The following is a 19,920-nucleotide window of genomic DNA, read 5'->3' as shown; positions in this document are numbered from 1 at the left end:
TCAAGTTACATGTATTTTAGACTGCTTGAAGTTGCCCCATAGCTCATAGATACTCTTTATTTTTGAAATTTTCTTTTCTTTCTGTGTTTCACTTTGATAGTTTCTATTTCTATGTCTTAAAATTCGCTAACTTTTTCTTCTAAATGTCTAATCTGTCATAATCCCATCTAGTGCATTTTTCATGTCACCAATTATAGTTTTCATCTTTAATTTAGATTTGGATCTTTTTATATCTCCCATATCTCTACTTTAAAAATTATAATAGCCATACTACTGTCTTTGTCTGCTAATTCTTACATCTGTGTCATTTCTGGGTCAGTTTCAGTTGAATGACTTTTTTTTTCTCATTTGGATCATATTTTCACCTGCAGATATCCAGAGTACTCTCTCTTTGCAGGTCTTTGCAGACCTCTCCTCTCTCTTACACTGTCCAGGGAACAGTAATCACTTTTGTCTCCCACATCCATCTCCTCAACTCAGAGTCCACCGGAATGTGTCTTAACTTCTCTTCCTGTCTTATAAACACTCTCAAGAGAAGGAATCTAGGGAAATCTTCAGGGTTTACATGATTTGTTTCCCATCTCTCAGAGATCACTGTCCTTTATTGCCTGATATCTGTCTTTGAAAAATATTGTTTCATATATTGTCTATTATTTGGTTATTTCAGGCAAGATGGTAAATCTAGTCCCTGTTGCACCATCTTGGACAGAAGTAGAAGCCCCTATCCTATACATGATTTTCCATTAGTAATTTTGTATTCATTCTCTAAATTTCCTTCTCTATCCAAATTGTGTTATATTTCAGACACACAAAATCCCAAAACACTGTAAAACAAATAAGTAGATTATGAACTGACATGCTAAGTTCCACAATGGATGCCTATTTTGAAAGTACAAAAATGGGCACCTCACATGATCTGGAAGTGGGTGACTTGGGCGCAGTGATGGAAAATGTTTTCTGGAGAGGTGATATGTGTATTGGGCAAGGAAGAGAGAATTAGAGGTATAGAAGACAGCTAAGGAGAACCTAATATGGCCTTCTAAGGGCTTATGTTCTAAGAGCTAAAGATAAGGAATTTATTGCAAAAGAGAACATAAAATACCAGAGCCATGTATGATATAGTATCCTTGTTGTATAAAAAGGATGGTGGGGAGATGGATAACATTAATTCCAAGTGACTTTTCCAGTTCTTGAAAACAGAATCTTCATTTTGAATTAATATTTTGTAGCATATGTTGACCACTTAACTCCTTGATTTGTATAGTAGGTAAAGAAAAAGGAGAAGAAGTAGGTGAAAGAGAAAGCAGAGAAAGAAGAAAAAACCTGTAGCTTAATTTAGATTAGGCTAATGAAAGTATTTCTTAAATATGAGCATTGTATTCCATAAGAAACAGCTTTCCCTCAGAATCTTCACAAAGTCATGTAAAGACATTAAGAGTGTGCTGCCCTCTGCTTTGCCTACTTGCAGCTTAATCCTTATCCTCAGAGTATCACCTGGGTTAGGGAAGGGTTGCCTATTCTCAAAGGCTTTGCAAATTTCGCTTTAACACAGAGTTGGACTCTCCAAAATAAAATGAGATCCCATTTACTGCTAACATTTACTCCTTTCTCAATTTGCTGTAATCTTTCTGCAACTGTAACAGATTTTCTGTTTCCACTTGGTTTTTTTTTTTTTTTACTTTTCTGATGTTGTTTTATATGATGTCTGCTATGTGCTTATTCCCTTTAGAGAAGCAGAAACCAGAATGAGCAGGGGTAGAATGTTGTAGAAAAGAGACATCCAAAGAGTGCATAATGAACTGTTGTTCTCATGCTGTTCCTTCTTTTAATGCTGCTGGTCTTCTGTCATTTAAGGACCAGAGGACTATGCAGGCACATTGCACTGCATCTTACTTAGTTCCCCGCACACACACATCAAAAACAACAGGAACAAAAACAAATTCAGTGAGCCACAGAGCAATAATAGATCTTATCCTTCCTTAACACTTAATAAAGGCTGCAGTGGTACATGCTGAACAAAAAACAAGCTGGTGTGGTGTCTGTTTCTCGAAAAGCTGGGACTCAAGACAGAACATACAGATGGTCAAAAGGATTGAAAAAGATAGGGAGGAAAGGGACAGGAACAAATGGTGCTTGTTATGGATCTTTTCTTTTTTACCCCAAGATTATTCTGTGTAAGGACCCCAGGGTACTCCAGAAGAGATTTTTTTTTATTTTCCCCTTTCTCTTCTTCTTCTTCTTCTTCTTTATTTTTCAATTCCATTTACTTGTTTGTCCTTAATGAAGGTTTGCTGTACACAGCGAAGCCAAACTTCTCCTAATCGTGCTTGCCATTAAGGGATTTAAATACTAAACTCCTACTTAAAAGTACAACTATACTTTGATAAAAAAATGTCCCAACCCACTCCATTTTACCCATTTCCCATTGGCTAGCTAAAATAGGACTGGAAAGTGCTAATAGAGTGCTTTGGAACTTGGAGTTCTTTGTGGTTTTTTAAGTCCCTTAAAAAAAAAAGTCAGCCCTACTTAAAGCCTTATCACCAGCTAATCAGGGTTTATGTGTGACTGGAAAATTAGAAGCTTCACACATGGCAGGCAAGAGACACGGAGGTATGGTCTCAGAAAGAAAACATCTCAACGTTGATGTGATTACTAAGAACAGCATATTCCGCTGCACCCATGTGGTTCTGGAAGCCATCCAAGTTATTAATAGCTATGGTGACAAGACGGTACATTATATTGTTTCCTCATCGACGAGAATGGAATGTTAGGCTGTGGAGTTTGTGACTTGGAAACTATGTGAGTTGGCTGTGCTGTGTGTTAGTTTCTCCTTTTGAGGACTTTCTGCCCTTTGTGCTTTTCACCAGTGCTTGTGGACAAGTAGTGAATGATATAGGAGAAATGACCTGTTGGCAGCAGTCCCGTGGGTCTCTGGTAGTGCCTGATAAATGATTACAGATAATGCGCGCACCTTTTGAGCATCCTTCCAACACACATAGAGAGGAAGATTTTGGGAGCCGGTTCCCCTCCTTTCTGTTTGTTTCACTGAAGGGAACAAATCTGTATGTCTCTACACTGAATCATTGGGTTAAAATGCCTGTCCTGTCCAAGGTCAGCCTCAGATTTCCATCTGGTCAGAAAGACAGCATCAGGACTGAGTCTGGTATTAAGAGAGACACTGCTATCCTGGGGCAGGTTCAATGAAGCAATGATTGAAAATCTCCCAAGGTGACATTGACAGTTCTTTCTTTTTAAAATCTGAGATGGCATAAAATAATTTTGCTCCTTCATTAGTTATTAATGCGTTTATTCTGTTGTTTATTCTTTTGGCATCTAGTAGGCAAAATTTAAGAAATTTTATAGACGTTTTACAAGGCTGTTTACATTAAGCTATCTCATCAGTCTTACTCTCTCTCTGTTTCTAACAAATTTTAAGTGGCATATGGCAGAATGAAAAGGCATCCATCCTCTTCCCTGATGCTTAATCATTAATTCAATCTCATCACCAAACAACTTGTTCTCATAGTGGCTTAGATTTTAGTGCGATAATTGTTATTGCTATTGTTTTCCCACTCAGCAGTCTAGATTCTTATGTACTCTAGTCCTGGAGCTTTGAGTTCTTTGTTTGTTTTTGTAAACCCTAGAGCTACTGTAAGTGTGCAATTTATTAAATGGTCAAAACTACTGATCAATTTATTGCACTGAGAAGCTAAGATAATGCATTTGGAATTTGTTACTTAGGAACTCATGCACATTGGGCTTTTTACTTCCTCAGAATAATCAGGAAATAAAATATTATTATAGAAAAAAACAAAAACAAAATGAATTAATTTGAAAGAAGTCATACTATATATCTAGTTCAATTTTTGTTTTAGTGATGGTATATATATTTAAGATGTAAAATGCACAGCAGCCGAGGCCCTTTCAATTGCTTAAATTTCATCATTCTACTGGATTTTATGGAGACTCATATGAATTCTTTTAATTTTCATTTTGCAGTTCTTGTTGCAGTTTTAGATTTCAATGCATCTGTTTGGCACCTTTACAAGTATGGCCCCATCTTAAAAGAAACTTACATTTTAGAGTTTAAACTTTCTCCTATATTTCTAACTTAATCAGGTTCGATGTTTTTTTCCTATTAATTCATTGTTTTAAGCCATTCTTTGATTTTTAAAAAAGATACTGTTATGACTTTGATAAACTCTGACACTCTGAATTCCTTGGATTTCTTGGTCTTTTTCCTCGGATTTGCCCTAAACAAAGCCTAACATGGTCAAATCATTAGGAGAAGGATTTTATTTCAAATTTCAAATCTTTTTATTTTTATCATTTTAAAAACTGCTATATCTTGTGGGTAAGTGTCAGTCATATTTTAAAGGTTCATGTTTCTGCCACACTTAAAACTTGAAGTCACTTTTCTGTCTTTTTTTTAAGTAAAATTATCTATCTGTCTGTCTGTCTATCTATCTATCTATCTATCTATCTATCTATCTATCTATCTATCTATATCTATCTATATGTGCTGGTTTGGAAGGATGTATGTGCCCTAGAAAAGTCATGTTTTAATCTTACTCCCATTTTGTAAAGGCAGCCATTTCTTCCCTATTCAGCGCTGTATGTTTGAATCTGTAATTAGGTCACATCTCCACCCATTCAGGTGGGTCTTGATTAGTTCACTGGAGTCCTATAAAAGAGGAAACACTTTAGAGAATGAGGGAGATTCGGAGAGAGTAGAGAATGCCACAGTACCACAAAGCAGAGAGTCCACCAGCCAGCAAGTTTTGGAGATTAAGAAGGAAAACACTTCTCAGGAAGCTTCATGAAACAGGAAGCCAGGAGAGAAAGCCAGCAGATGACGCTGTGTTCACCATGTGCCTTTCCACTTGAGAGAGAACCTGTGAACTTCATTGGCCTACTTGAATCAAGGTATCTTTTCCTGGATGCCTTTGATTGGACATTTCTATAAACTTGCTTTAATTAGGACATTTTCATGGCCTTAGAACTGTAAACTAGCAACTTATTAAATTCCCATTTTAAAAGCCGTTCCATTTCTGGTATATTGCATTGAATTAGTTTCATCCTTCTCTTTGATTAGAGACATTTCTTTTCTTTCTTTGGGTTTACCATTACTTTTCAAAAATTTTAAAAATTTTAATTTTTGTTTTTTCATTCTTTTTTTGAGGGGGTTACCATCACTTTTATACTTTTAAAATCTTTTGGCTATTTCATCTCATTGTTTGAAAAATGTCAATCATCCTATTATGATGCAATGATAACTAACGTTTGCACAGTTTACAAACTACTTTCACATGTACCCACTCATTTAATAACTCACTTCAACTCTGCATAGTTGAGCATTTTGGTTAGCATTGAGCATACTGAGGATCATGACGGTTGAATGAATTTTCCATGCTCAAAACACTTAATCCATGGGGAAAGCAAGGTATTTTGATACCAAATTCCAACTATCTGATTTTTTTCCCTTTCCTTCTTTACTTTCTTCTTTCGAAATACAGTTTGAGTTTTGCCATCTTTTCACATGTATTGTACTATTTATGTGTTTTGGAAACATTCTGGTATTCTTAATTTATCATGCTCACTAGTTTTTCATGTTTATTTCTTTCTTTTTGTTATTTAATTTGATTTATTTTCTTTTTCAGTTAAAAACAAAAAATCCTGTTTGAAGTGTTAACTGTCTGTATCAGTTCTTGCAGTGTTCCTCTTAAAATTATGACACAGTGCCCTGACTTCAGTCACTGGGAACCCTTTCAAGCCAACTCTCATTTCCTGATGAATGAGCAATTCCTTGCTTTTGATCCAACAACGTATTTCAGCCTTATCTCGTATTCTCCCTGCCCCGAGTTGGAATCTTTCTTGTAGAAGCCCAGTTCTATGTGCTGGGTAGACTCATTGCTGATAGTGTTTTCTCATTCTAGGTGCCTTCAGTGGATAGAGCTGGATTTCTTTTCCATGCTTTGTTCTGAAACCTCCAAATCAAAATTGAAACCATAGTATTCATCCTCACCATTTTTCATTCTATATTTGTTACTTCTTTTTCCCGTGGTGGGAATCCAGATTCTCAACCTTAATATGTTTATTCATTTGATCAATCATGCAAGGCATACAAAATAGCTTCAGAACTATTTAACAATACCATACTATTAACAAACTTAAAAAGTAAAGTATGAGATTTCTTTGGCCTTATTTTTGTCTTTAGACTATATTCCAACAAAGATATTCAGTTAAAATCCTAGTTCAAAAGTTAGTTGAGTTAATCCCTTTATTGTAGGTGATTAGATTAGTGATCTGATACACATTTTGGTTCAATTTCTTCTGTTTCTACTTATTTTAGGGTTTACCTTTTATTATTTTGATTAAGTTTTATTTTTTAACATAAGAGGCATTTAGATACATCCAAAATCAAAAGTATATAAAAAGTATATTTGAAATTCTTACTTTTAGTCCTATCCTTTCACACTCTTTCTACCAATCTCCTATGATGTTTTATTAATTTCAGATTTATGTTATTCTTATTTTCCTTTGATTCTGAAAGAATATAGCAGACTACATACATCCCTTCGAAGTTTCATTTTTTTCATTAAACATACCAGTCTTTAGAGATATTTCTCAATTTAAAAACTAAGCACATTATATTACAGTGTGATAATATCATAGTTTATTCAACCAATTTATTATTGACAGGATTTAGTTGTTTCCAATATGTTGGTGTACAATATGTTGTTTCATATTTGAGGAGATACACCTCAGAGTAAATTCTTAGAAGTGGAATTGCTGTGGCAAAAACATAATTTTGTGAGATGTGACTAAAATATCTCTGCATAGTGCTTGTAGAATTTTGTTTACCAACAGTATGTGCTGTTAAGCTTTTTAATTTTTGAAAATCTGATAGGTAAGAAATTGTGTGCTCTTTTCCATTTTAAACTTTGAAACAGCAATATGATTAAGTCTAAATTAATATCACCAGTTCTCTCTCTCTCTCTCTCTTCCTCTCTCTCTCTTTCTCTCTTCAAGAAGAGTAAACCCAAACTTTCGTGAACATTATGCCCATCTTTGGATGATTTTCATCCTTCTGATTTGATCACAGCATGATTTGATATTCTATAACCTCTGGACTCAGTTTTAAAGTTTACTTTAAAGTTTACTGCTGCCATTATACTCTGTATAAAACAGTAAGGGAAAGAAGATAGGAAAAATAAGGAAAATTGCCAGTTTCTATATGTATGTTTCTATACCTATCTATACATTGAAACATCTATCCATCCTCTAGCTTATCTATATTAATCTCATCTAGCTAGCCAGTCTCTCTTTCTCTCGCTCTTTCTCACATCTATGTCATCTACCTATATTCTTACTTACAGATGTAGATATAGCAAAGTAAGAAAGAAATATGGATAACAAATTCTATCCTCATTTTTTAACTAAACTGGTACTTCTGAACTAGTATTTATAACTTCCCTTTTTTACCATTTAATCTGTGTTCCTTTTGCTCTCAGTCAATCCCATAAGTACCAGGATTCTTACCTAGTGCAGCACCCTAACCCTTCAGTTTTGAAAGACCCTAGAACCTTAGTAATCGTGCATGGGAACCGTTAGTATTATCTTATTTTTAAATTTATACCATAGACCATGGCTTTATTAAGATATAAGCTATAGGTTCTCTTTGATTTCAGCCACATGTATTCTTTCCCTCATTGTATTTTCTCTTGATGATAAAGACCATTTGTTCCACGTTCGCAAAACTCACTATTGGTCTAGTGGTAAGAGGAACCCAACATAGTCATGTGTCTCATAAGTCAATGAAAAAATTTCTTCCTTGTATTTAAAACTACTAAATTCAGAGTCCAATTTCAAAGTCACAAGAATTTTGTGAGTTTATTATTAGGTGTAAATGTGAACTGCCATTCCTATTTCCTATCCTTGATTCCGTCACTCAAGTGTTCTGTGTATGGGAGAATCATATTAGTCTTTGTTTCAGGAAATAAACAGCACTTTATAGAACAACATAATCTCACATGCTGCTGAATGCCAGCTGGTGCTAAAACTGGGTCTTCGGTAGGATAGTTCACCCTTCTATAATGCCAAGCTGGTTCTGGATGATGAAATACAGTGAATCTCACAGCCCACTGCCTTTAAAGTGAGTTTTCAGTCATAAGTATAATCTCTGCATGCCTAAGGTAAGGCATTCTGTAATTTCATGGATGGTATTTTGGGGAGGAGCTTCACAGGAAGGGATGACAAATTCAAAACCAGAATAATGTCAATTCCAGTAAATATAAATCGTTTCCTCCTTCATGATAAAAGAAGTCCTTTATAATTTACCTACCATAGATAGGTGATGGTTTCCTATGAGTTTTGCTGTCATAATGGGTGCTCTGTGTAGGTCTCATCTGGAAGATTTGGCATTTAGAATTTTCAGAAATGAGATAGACTTGGTGAGAGGAATTCCATTTATCAAGCCCACATTTAATCTCCATCACTATTGCCATGGCCACTTCATTCAGGATTCATTTACACAAGACCTTGGGGCAGCTGAGAAATGAGGTTGGCTGACATTCATATAGCAGACACCATTTATAAAGCAAAATATCCTCCATAGTGATGTCTTTTGGTAAATATCCATATGAAACTTAATTCTAAGAGTTCCAGCTTCAGATTATTCCACATTCCTCCTTGCCATCAATCTTCCAATATTATTCATTCCAAGTCTTAGACTATCTAGCTTAAAGATTAGGCTCTGCTCAGGAATTGACATAGATCCATATCTCTAGCTATCTCACATTCTAGGAAAATAGATAAGATTTGTCTACCCACTATGATCATTTCAATACTTTCTGTTCTCTTGAATTTATATTCTAGTATAGAGAGAGGAGATAATTCAATAAATAGGCAAAAACCCCATATATCAGATATTGATAAACACTATGGAGAAAAATAAAGGGGGGTGTTACATGTGGAAAGATTGCCATTATGATTAAGTTGGTCAGAGAGGATACACAGAGAAGGCTGGAGGAAATGCAAGTTGGTAGGTATGGGGGTAACATCACTAAGAATCTCCTTATAACAGTGCGTCTCAATCTCAGCTAATCCTTATGATAACCTGAGAACATATACAAATACTGATGCCTGTGTTCCACCTTGATATTCTAATGTGAATGGTATGAGGTATATTCTGGGTATTAGGAGTTTTTTTTTTTGTTGTTGTTGTTGTTTTTTAATAATCTCAGGAGATTTTAATGTGCTGACAAGGCTGAAAAACACTGCCTTACTGGAAAACTCCTCGGTGTTTTTATTTGGTGGTCTTTAGGTCATGTAGGAATAATCACATGAGAAAGGAGAGACAGAGTGTTGTGGTGTCCTAAGAGCTGGGCCCCCTTCTAAAAGTCCATAACAGACCTGCTTTAGCCAAGGACAAAGGTCAAGAAAGTAAATTTCCCTGGAAGGGGAAGAAGGTAATTAGAGATGGAAAAATAGCATTGATTATATCATAGTCATAAACACTAACCTTAGTAAAATATCAGGTCTTAGGCTCCTTTAACAATTTTACTAGACACCTGATGTCCTCATACTATATGTAATGTCTCTGTTCTGGTATCATATATTGCCTCATGCATTTTGGCTCCCTTTGCAGAGTGCTAAAAGCCTGGAAAGCCACCCTGTTCATAAGTCCCAATAAATTCACATCTACTTCTGTGCCTGTTTTTTTTTTTGTCTCACTGTGGGCCCTCCCTGTGCTCTGTGAGAACTGTGTCTGGGTCCAAACAATTGGTGAGCCAGCCAGGAGACCAAAACATCACTGGCAGCAGTGGGAGTGGGTCCACTGAGGGGAGAATCCATGGGGGAAATCCCAAGTTGGCCCACATTATCCATGTGGGAAAGAGTGGCTACCCTCATGGATGAATGGGGAACATCACAAGGCTATGGGATGCCGTGAAAACTCTGGCAAGTTTTTTAACTGTTTTGCAACCGATGACAGGGCAACTAAATCTTAGCAAAAGAAAAAGAGAATGCCAAATAGTGGCAGCCATAGCCTGTCCCCTTTTAGGAACTTTATTTATGGACACAGAGGCAGAAAAGTAGCAAAAACAACAACTCACCATCTAGAGGAAAAATGAAAATTAGAGAGGGCATATGGCTTGCACGAGTAGACATGGAAATGCCTTAACTGAATGCTTACATCATGTGGATAATCAATTAAAAAGTCATAGATAAACAACCAAATGCTCTTAGTTAAATTACGGAGAAAATTGCCTAAGACAAACGAGTTAATAGACCCATGCTGGCCATAGACAACTATGGGAGAAAGACAATCAGAGTCAAATGGCACAGTCTGATCTTGCAATTGGGAGATTGTCCTCCCTGGGAATACACTGTATATATTTCTCATACCTAAATATATATTAGGAACTGACCTTCTCTTAAATTCCACATTACAAACTCCTACAGAGAATTCCACCTCCGAAGTAGAGTAGTGGAAGTGGTCTTAAAGTGACAAGAGAATTGGTTCTCTGTAAAAGTACCACAATCTCAAAGAGTTGTAGCCACCAAATGACATAAGTTCCCAGGGGGATATCAAGAGATTTCTGCAACCATTAAAGAACTAGAAAAAGAGGGAATATGAATATTAACTCATAGATAATTTAATAGCCTGTGTGGCCGGTACAGAAACCTGACAGATCTTGGTGCCTGGCAGTGGTTACCACAAATTAAATAAAGTAACACCACCTTTGTATACCACAGTTCCAAACATTGGCTCTTCACTACAAGAGATTAGCATTCAAATATGTCATTATCACTTTGTTTTAGACTTGGCTAATGCTCTCTTTAGTATTCCTTTAGATAAGCCCAGTCAACCTGCTTTCATTTTCACCTGGGAAGGATGACAAAGGACTTTCACAAGGCTATTTACATAGCCCACCCATTTGTCATAGCTTAGTAGCAAAAACTTGGCCAATTGGGGGAAACCCAAATCTATGACTTTATTTAATGATATTGATGATATTATGTTAACCAGAAATTCTCTTTCAGGACTACAAGAGGTGTCAGAAATGTTAGTAGCCCATCTAAAGAGCATGGGATGGACAATCGTGATAAGCTGTAAGACGCTGGCTGCTCTGTAACATTCTAAGGTGTTGTATGAGCAGGTAAGACAAAAATTATTCCCCCTGCAGTAACTGATAAAGTACAATGTTTTCCTATGCCACATATACCAAAGCAATTAACAGCCTTTCTAAGATGAGTAGGATATTGGAGACTTTTCATTGCCAATTTGGCTCAAATATTAAAACCATTGTATATGCTAACCGGAAAAAGTCATACTTGGGAATGGGATGACCCCCTGTAGGCTGCTTTTGAAAAATCAAAATGGACAATAGCACAGGCACAAGCACTGAGGAGGGTAGATCCTGATTTACCTGTGATTGGATGTAGCTAGCACTGTCATTGGCCTTGGGCAGGGTTTATGGCAGAGGCAACAGTCTAAATGAGTACCCCTAGGGTTCTAGTCACAATTATGGAAAGAGGCAGTATTAAGACACAGAGCCTTAGAAAAGTGACTATGTATGCATATAATGCTCTAATGCAAGTGAAAGTTCTGATGCAGACATATCCTGTCACCTTAAGGACCACACTCTCTATTCAGAGACGGATTGTGGACATGGATAATTAGCCACACTCTGGCAGTGCACAATTAGTACCTTAACAAATTGGAAAGGTTGCTTGTCACAATGCAGTGTTTTCAATACCAGCCCTCTCAGTACAGAGATGCACTCAATTTTCAGACTAGTGTCATAAGTAGAAAATTCAACAGCTAAAATTGCTGTACATGAAATAGCTGTTGAAATACCTATTGTATTAGTCAGGGTTCCCTAGAGAAACAGAACCAACAGGAGATATCTGTAAATATGAAATTTTTAAAGGTGTTTCATGCAACCATGGGAATGGAAGAGTCCAAAATCTGTAGTGCAGGCTGTGAGACTGTCAGCTCTGATGAAGGGTCTGGGCAAACTCCAAAGGAGAAGCTTGCTGACTGAAGAAGCGGTGAAACATCTCTCTCTTTCCTTAAAAGTCTTCAGCTAACTGGATTGCCTAATTGGTGGGAGACATGCCTTAGTTGATTGCAGATGTAATCAACCACAGATGCAATAAACTGACTGATGATTTAATAGACCAGGCTCCCAGTTTATCAACTAGCCACAAAATATCCTTTCAACAGATATCAGGCCAGTGCTTGACTGACCAGACAACTGAGCATCATCACTTGGCCTAGTTGACACCAGACCCTAATCATGACACCCATAGAAGGCACAGAAACAATTCCAAATTTTGTTTGGTATACTGATAAATCCATAAGTGAGCAGCCTCCCACATGGACAGCTGCGGTGATACAACCCAGTACTGACACCAAAGCAGTCAATGGGCTGAATTAAGAGCCATATGGATGGTAATAGTGCATGAACTAGAAGGAATGATAACTCTCTTTACTGACAGCTAAGTTGCTTGCAAAGGTCTCATGACCTGGATGGAAACCTGGAAACAAAAACAATAGACAGTCATAGGTTGCCCCTTATGGGTACAGGAGCTGTGGGAAGATATCTGGAATGCTCCCAGTGATGAAAGGTAACTGTCTATCATGTCCCTGCCCACACTCCTAACATGCTATCTGGGAATGTTGAAGCAGACGTCCTTGCTTGAGTCTGGAGCCACAGTACTGAAACTTGAGAAGCAGCCAAGTGGTGGCTTCACTGAAAGACTGGATACCGAGGGCATCAAAGTTTATGGCTTTTAACTGAGCAGTTCCAGCTACCCATCATATGACAACAACTTATAGATGTCACATGAGAGTGCCCATCATGCTCCCTATGATGACCACTCTGATTGCCCCACCAGATGGGATACATTGGCCAATCACAAGCTCCAGTGACTTGGTGGCAACCATAACATACCTTCTTTAGCCAAGGACAAAGTTCAAGAAAGTAAAAAATCTCTCCGGAGGGGAAGGAAGGTAACTATGGATGTAAAAAAATGGCATTGATTGTACCCTAAACACTAACTTTAGTAAAACACAGGTCTTAGGGCCCTTTAATGATTATACTAGAGATCTGATCTCCTCATATTATATAGAATTTGTCTTTGTTCTGAAATCATATATTGCCTTGTGCATTGCTGTTCCCTTTGCTGAGTACTAGATGACCAGACAGTCACCACCGGAAAACTGCTGTTCATAAATCCCAATAAATTCATGTCTATTTCTATGCTTGCTGTGGTTTTTGGTCTTGCTGCAGCCCCTGCCCATGCCCTGCAAGGACTGCCTCTGGGCCCAAACAAGTGCCTTCTGTTAGTGGGGAAATTCAGGGATTATAAATCTTTGGGTATCCAGAATAATTAATTTCTCCCTCTTCCGATTCTTTGGGTCCCACATTTTTGAAATCAATGCCTTAATCTTTACTTAACAACCCTGGTAAATTTGAAAAATCCTGAATTGGGGACAGATGCAGACTCTTTTTTTTAAAACTACATCTGCTTCAGAGTTACAAGAGATAAGATATTCTTTTAGGGGAGTCATAGAAGTTCCCTGGTATTGTATCTATGCTGGAGGTGAGATTTTAAAACTCCGAGCTTTTTCTTTTCTATCTTTAACATCTCAATTCTAGTTGAAAACAACCAAGCACCCTGCACAGTCTCCATATTCCTTGTTCTTGCCATTATTTCTGTAATAGCAACAATAGATCACCAAGGCCTTTCCTTCAACAAGGTCTTCATTTCCCACAACCACAGGGGATAATTTAACAATCACTTTCATCACCAGATACCATGGACTACCAGTGTCCCTTTGTTTAATGCCAGGAGAATCTTTACTGCCTTCAAATTCAAGCAGGTCAGATAGTAAATTTCAGATTCCATTTTCCTGGAAGTCTATTGTCTACAGCTACTTCTGGTACAAAAATACTATTTTATTGTTCAAGTGACGTAACAGTCAGCTCTATTAGTTTAGCCATATATATATATATTTTACCGGACATTAAATGCTTACAGAATCATTGGAGAAGTTGAAGAATAGACTCTAGACTGAGCTTCAAGGAAAGATTCCCTTACTACAAAACCAGGTTGCAGAGGGAGGTGCTGAATTGGATCAAATCAGGAAATGGCTACAGAATCAGAACATCAACTCCGGAGCTATTTCCCACCTGCCAAATTGGAAAGCTGCCACCAGAATGATCTACTACATATTTATTTTAACATAGTCTTCTACTTGCTCTAATGACTATTTCTTTGGACAAAATTGATTTTTGGTGTTGAATTTATTGTCTTTCTTTTCTCTGATGTTTGGTAATTCTTGATTGTGCTTTCTCTTACCCTGAAACAGATTTTCTGTTGAATTTCTTTGTGCTGCCATCTTAGGGAAGGGTGAAATATGCAGCTGTGGTTTCCATTTAGGATTGTTTTTGGTGATAGTTGGGGATGACAGAATGAATGACCAGGGGATGTTCCCTCTTGGCTAGTATGAACGCCCTGAGTATTCCTGATACCTGCAGCACTGCCATTCTTTCTGAACCAACGTTTACATGCACTGATCCTATAAATGCTGCTTGATCCACAGGGCAAAAAAACAGCTGTCTGTTTGCTGGTTTGAACCTGTTGTATGCTCTAGGAAAGTCATGCCCTTTAATCTTCATTCAATATTGCTGGGTGGGAGCTTTCTTATTGTTTCCATGGAAATGTGACCTGCCCAATTGTGGGTGGTAGCTTTGTTATTATTATTTTTTGGCATGGGTAGGCTCTGGGAAGGTAACTTTTGATTAGATGGTTTCCATGGAGATGTGTCTCCACCCATTCAAGATGGGTTTTCTTACTGGGGCCCTTTAAGAGGGAACCATTTTGGAAAAACCTTTTGAGCTCATGCAATCAGAGAACTTTGGAGATGAAAAAGGAAAACACCTCCGCCCCATGGGAGTTTCATGAAACAAGAAGCTGGGGAGGAAGCTAGCAGACTTTGCCATGTGCCCTTCCAGCTGAGAGAGACACCCCGAATTTCATTGGCCTTTCTTGAGTCAGGGTAACCTCTTGTTGGTGCTTTAATATGGACATTTTTATAGCCTTACCTTAATTTAGACATTTTTAAGACCTTAGAACTGTAAACTTGCAACTTTATGTAATAAATTCCCATTTTTAAAAGCCATTTTGTTTCTGGTATATTGCATTCTGGCAGCTCTTAAACTAGAACACCCTACCTGGCTTTTTCTACTGGGGTATCCCAGTTAAGTACCTCCAGGTGGTCCTGGATCCCTTGTGTGTACATGGGGTGCTCTGAGAACTGCTTTTATCATTGGGAAACTCTCCTGTATACATTTTAGGCTGTAGCTTCCTTCTGCAACTCTATTACCACTATTTTCTAGGTTTCACGGATTTCTCACATTTTCTGTCTCCCCAAGAGTATGATCTAATGTTCTAAGGATTTTTAAAAATGGGTTTTTATATGAATTTTAGGGATTTGGGTTGCAAATGGAAGACTACCATATGTACACGGTCTGGTGGCACATATGGTCTCTTTAATCAGCTTTCAATCATTTAATTATTCATTCTTTAGTTTATTACTCCATTGACAATAGGTTGATTCTCTTTATGTTGAGAATTGTACTAGAGTTTGATGATACAAGATCTCATAAGTCCTCATTGTGTATGGAAATGACAGAAATTATGATAGCAGCTAATCAGTGCTACCATGAAGGTATAGGTGGAGTACTTTAAAAATCTGGAAGGGAAAAGTCATTTAGAAGAATACAATACCTCTGAGTTTCTATCCCATTACTAGGACTTTCTACATTCTACATGGTAACTGAGTTATAACACTCTTTTTTTCATCCTTTACCTACCTGCCTGTTTTTACTGATACTTGATGTTTCAGTACAAATGCCGTTTTCTTAGAAAGGACTTCAATGACCCTTTTATCTAAATTATATTTTCCTTTAGATTCTCATAATACCCTGCACTTCACCCTCACTTGACAATATTGCCTCCTAAATAGTCTTATGTAGAATGATTTGTCTAATTTATTCTCTCCCTTGAACAAGGCTGTTCTGCAAGTGCAATGACAAATATGCAGAGGAAGAGGTTAACACATCTATGGTTAATGCTAAATAAATGCATTTGCTTAAATTGTTTGATCCATACATAGAATAAAAATGTCTTCACAAAAGACTTTCAATAGAATTCTTCGTGAATTTGGCAGCCAAAAAAGAGGAACTAGAGTTCATTAACTAACAACCTCACCTCACTCTGGTGACTAATCAAAGATGAGAGTGAAATTGCACCTCCTTTTCGCTGCTCTCTCTCTGCCCTCTTCATCTGGCTGTACAGAGGAACAAGTAGTCTCAGTTCCTTTCAGCTCTACCAAATCCAAACATGTCCACAGACGGCTGCTCAACAAGGTGCTAGGTGCACGCCTCTCCACTTCCTCACATATCACTCAGTGCTGTGGTATCACTTCTCATCAAGTGAGTTCATCCAGGTAACAGATATTAATGAGCAAAATGTTTTTGGACGTGGACACTGTACTGTTGCAAAAGATACAAGGAGGAGAGGATTTAAAGAGATCACAGGCCGAGGTAAAAACATGAAAGTATGAGAAATGAGAAAATGTTCAAGAAGTAACCATCGGTTTGATAGTTGGAAGAGTAGCTTACGATTTTGAAATATTCGCCACAGTTTTTGTTTTCTAGAGGAACACTTCTTAGGGCAAAACATTCCAGTATGTTTTCTTATTTAAAGGTTACACTGAAAGCATGGGCAATGTGGCAATTGAATCCATCAAGCATAAATTTGTTTTTCCTTCATTTTGACTTGGACTATTAGCTTGACGTGAGCCCTCGGGAAAGTTTATTCTTGAGTAGCAGTTAAAATTCAAACCAATTTAATTTGGGGTATAGCATAAAAATCTGTAGGCAAATTTTTGACAGAAACTTTGGAGCAGAAATTGTCATAGATGAAAATATCATATAGATGGCTTGAGACTAACATAAAGCAAACTAACTATTGAAAATTGAGCTAGAAACCAAATATTAATGAGATATTAGTTATATACGTAAAAATTACCACCTGAAAGAGTGTCACAATTAGAAAAAATCAAAGTGAAAATACAAGTATAAGGAGACATAAACAATGACTGTGAGACATTCACAGCACTCTTTCTATTGTTCTTTTAATTTATTTTCCCAAATAAGTATTTCTAGGAAAACAAACAAACACAAAACAAAATAAAACATAAGTCTCTTTGGACAGATGAGACTTTGAGAGATGGTAGTTCTTTTGCTCCTACCCTTTGCCCTTAAATGGGGCTACTCCAAATCATTTCAAGCAGATGGAATTCATTCATTATATTTATTAATCTGGGGGAATTCCCAAAATGATCTTTGATAACCTGTTCCCCACATGCATGCTGTCTGCATTTCCATATAAAATACTGTGGCCTCTCAGTAAGGACCACAGAGGGTCATCCTCAGGATGTTTTTGATGTCTCAATCCACAGTTTATTTTCCCCACTTACTAGAATGCAGACAGCTGTAGGAGTTCCCAGCTTTAATTACAGTGCACTTCTTCCAGGGGTGGTCTACTACTGCCTTTTTCCCCACTACTGTGATCTGTCAAATATTTTCGTATTTAGGAATCATAAAAATCATGCAAACATGCAATTTTCACAGAGGTAATTAAACCTCGGTATGTGTGGATGTGATGTGTGCTCTATCTGTGAAAGTGAATGATTGGTACTGGTTTTCAGTGCAGAGAAGTGGAAAAGATATTGCTCTAGTTTGCAAGCTGCTGGAATGCAATATGCCAGAAACAGAACAGCTTTTTAAAAGGGGAATTTATTAAGTTGCAAGTTTAACAGTTCTAAGGCAGTGAAAATGTCCAAATTAAGGCACCAAATAGAAGTTACCTTCACTTTCAAGTTCCTTATTCTTCCTGAGTCTCCATCTCCTCAACTATTGAATAAAGTTAAGGGCATTGTTTGCAAAATGAAGGAACAAACACAATAAAAAAATGCTTTGGCTTCCCTCTTTTGACCTGTCAAAAGCATATTCAACAAGTGTTAGGATGGTGGTATACAAGGCAGTTCCTCATACACCTTGAGCATCAAACCATGCATTTAATATGCTCTCCAAGCTACTCTTCTTATTCACAGAATTTCATGACTCAAAAGGAGGTGAGTGTTCATTCATTCTACTTTACAGTTTTCAGTAAGGAAATTAAGACTGGGAAAGTTTAAATAACTGCTTGTTTGTCAGAATATTTAAAGTAAAAATAATTGTTGAGGTAGAAAAATGCTCTCTCTCTCTCTCTCAAAGAAGCAAAGCCTGCAGATATGTTAAATGATTTGTCTAAGTTCAAAATGCTATGGGTGACAGCATTGCACTCGGAACTCTGCCTCCAGACTTCTAGGTATGGGCCATTTGTCATACTTTGTTAACATTGTTTTGTTAGTTAGTTGCAGTTACATGAATGGAACCTACATCTGCTGATTGCCTCAATGGCGCCCTTTCTTTTGCAAAAAAACTGCTTCGTTTAAATGCCCAATTAAACAAAACTGTCTTCTCAACTCCTTCAAGTCATGATATCTTCTTTTGTTAGCTTGATAATTGGAAAAAGTTTTTAAAACTCTGCTTTTTTAAAAATATTATCCTATAACTCAAATGTATTTTATATACATTAAGTTGGATTTTACTAAAAATAGCAGCAACAACAAATAGGAGCAGTCAGTTCTGCCTCTAAGAAGACTCATAAATTGTCATGTCCTCCAATTTCAGGAATCTTCCAGGTATTCAGGTTTTCTAGTCCTTCACCCCATGACCTTCTTCCAACTTCCAGGCACTACCTGGGAAAACTGTCCTTGAGTCATCCTCTTAGGGACAGTTTTCTAGCTTGTTTCTACCTATCAGTTACCACCTCCCCAGGTCTGAACCCTGTATTTCCCTCTCTCCAGTTCTGGCTTGGCAAGATTTTCCTGCATGGCTAACATATATTGGACCCTGTTCTAGTTTGCTATCTGCCAGAATGCAATATACCAGGAATGGAATGCTTTTTTAAAAAGGAAAATTTAATAATTTAATAAATTGCCAGTTTACAGTTCTAAGGCTGAGAAAATGTCCCTTAATTAAAGCAACGCTATATGTCCAAATTAAGGCGCCAATAAGAGGTTACCTTCACTCAAGGAAGGCCTATGAAGTTCAGGGTTTCTCTCTCAACTAGAAAGGCATATCGCGACCATGGTGATGCCTGCTAGCTTTCTCTCCAGGCTTCTCATTTCATGAAACTCCCCCGGAGACATATTCCTTCTTCATCTACAAAGGTCTCTGGCAGCATGGGCTCTGCGCTTCGTGGCTTTCTCCAAAATGCTTCCTCTTATAAAGGATTCCAGTAAACTAATCAAGACCTACGTGGAATGGGTAGAGTCACATCTCCCTCTATTCAAAAGTTCATATCCACAATTGGGTGAGCCACATCTCCCATGGAGATAATCTAATCAAGTTTCCAACATACAGTACTGAATAGGGATTTTAAAAAATGGCTGCTCCTACAAAATTGATTAGGATTAAAAAATGGCTTTGCTAGCATACATAAATCCTTTCAAACTGACATAGACCCTGTCATCTTACCTATTTTGTCTCCACCTGGTTCATGTGCTCAATGCCACCTCCCTGGTTTGTCACTGCCTTTTCCATCTTATTAGATTCTCCATCATTTTCCACAGTTTTCTTCAGGACACAGGAGGGAATTGGCCATGTACAGAAGTGATCTCAAATGGTTGGGACCTCTTGGCATTTTCCCTCATCACCTAAGCCGTCAGTTGCAAGTGGCTACTTCTGTCCCCTCTCTGAAACTCTGCTACTTTCTTCTAATTTTACCACC

At 37.4% G+C, this 19,920-nt stretch overlaps 1 long non-coding RNA gene across 1 annotated transcript in view; it reads left to right on the top strand.

Moving 5' to 3' along the window:
* Window positions 1–11,110, top strand: part of LOC143679552 (uncharacterized) — a 65,306-nt gene extending 54,196 nt beyond the window's left edge. The window contains exon 4 of the long non-coding RNA XR_013173831.1: window positions 11,047–11,110. This is a non-coding gene — a long non-coding RNA (uncharacterized LOC143679552). The remainder of the gene's footprint in view (window positions 1–11,046) is intronic.
* The last annotated feature ends 8,810 nt before the right edge of the window (window positions 11,111–19,920 follow it).

Source organism: Tamandua tetradactyla, chromosome 4 (assembly GCF_023851605.1).
Source record: "Tamandua tetradactyla isolate mTamTet1 chromosome 4, mTamTet1.pri, whole genome shotgun sequence".
In the NCBI taxonomy this organism is placed as follows: domain Eukaryota; kingdom Metazoa; phylum Chordata; class Mammalia; order Pilosa; family Myrmecophagidae; genus Tamandua; species Tamandua tetradactyla.
Note: the sequence above shows the minus strand (reverse complement) of the source record. Positions and strands in the feature narration are given on the sequence as shown.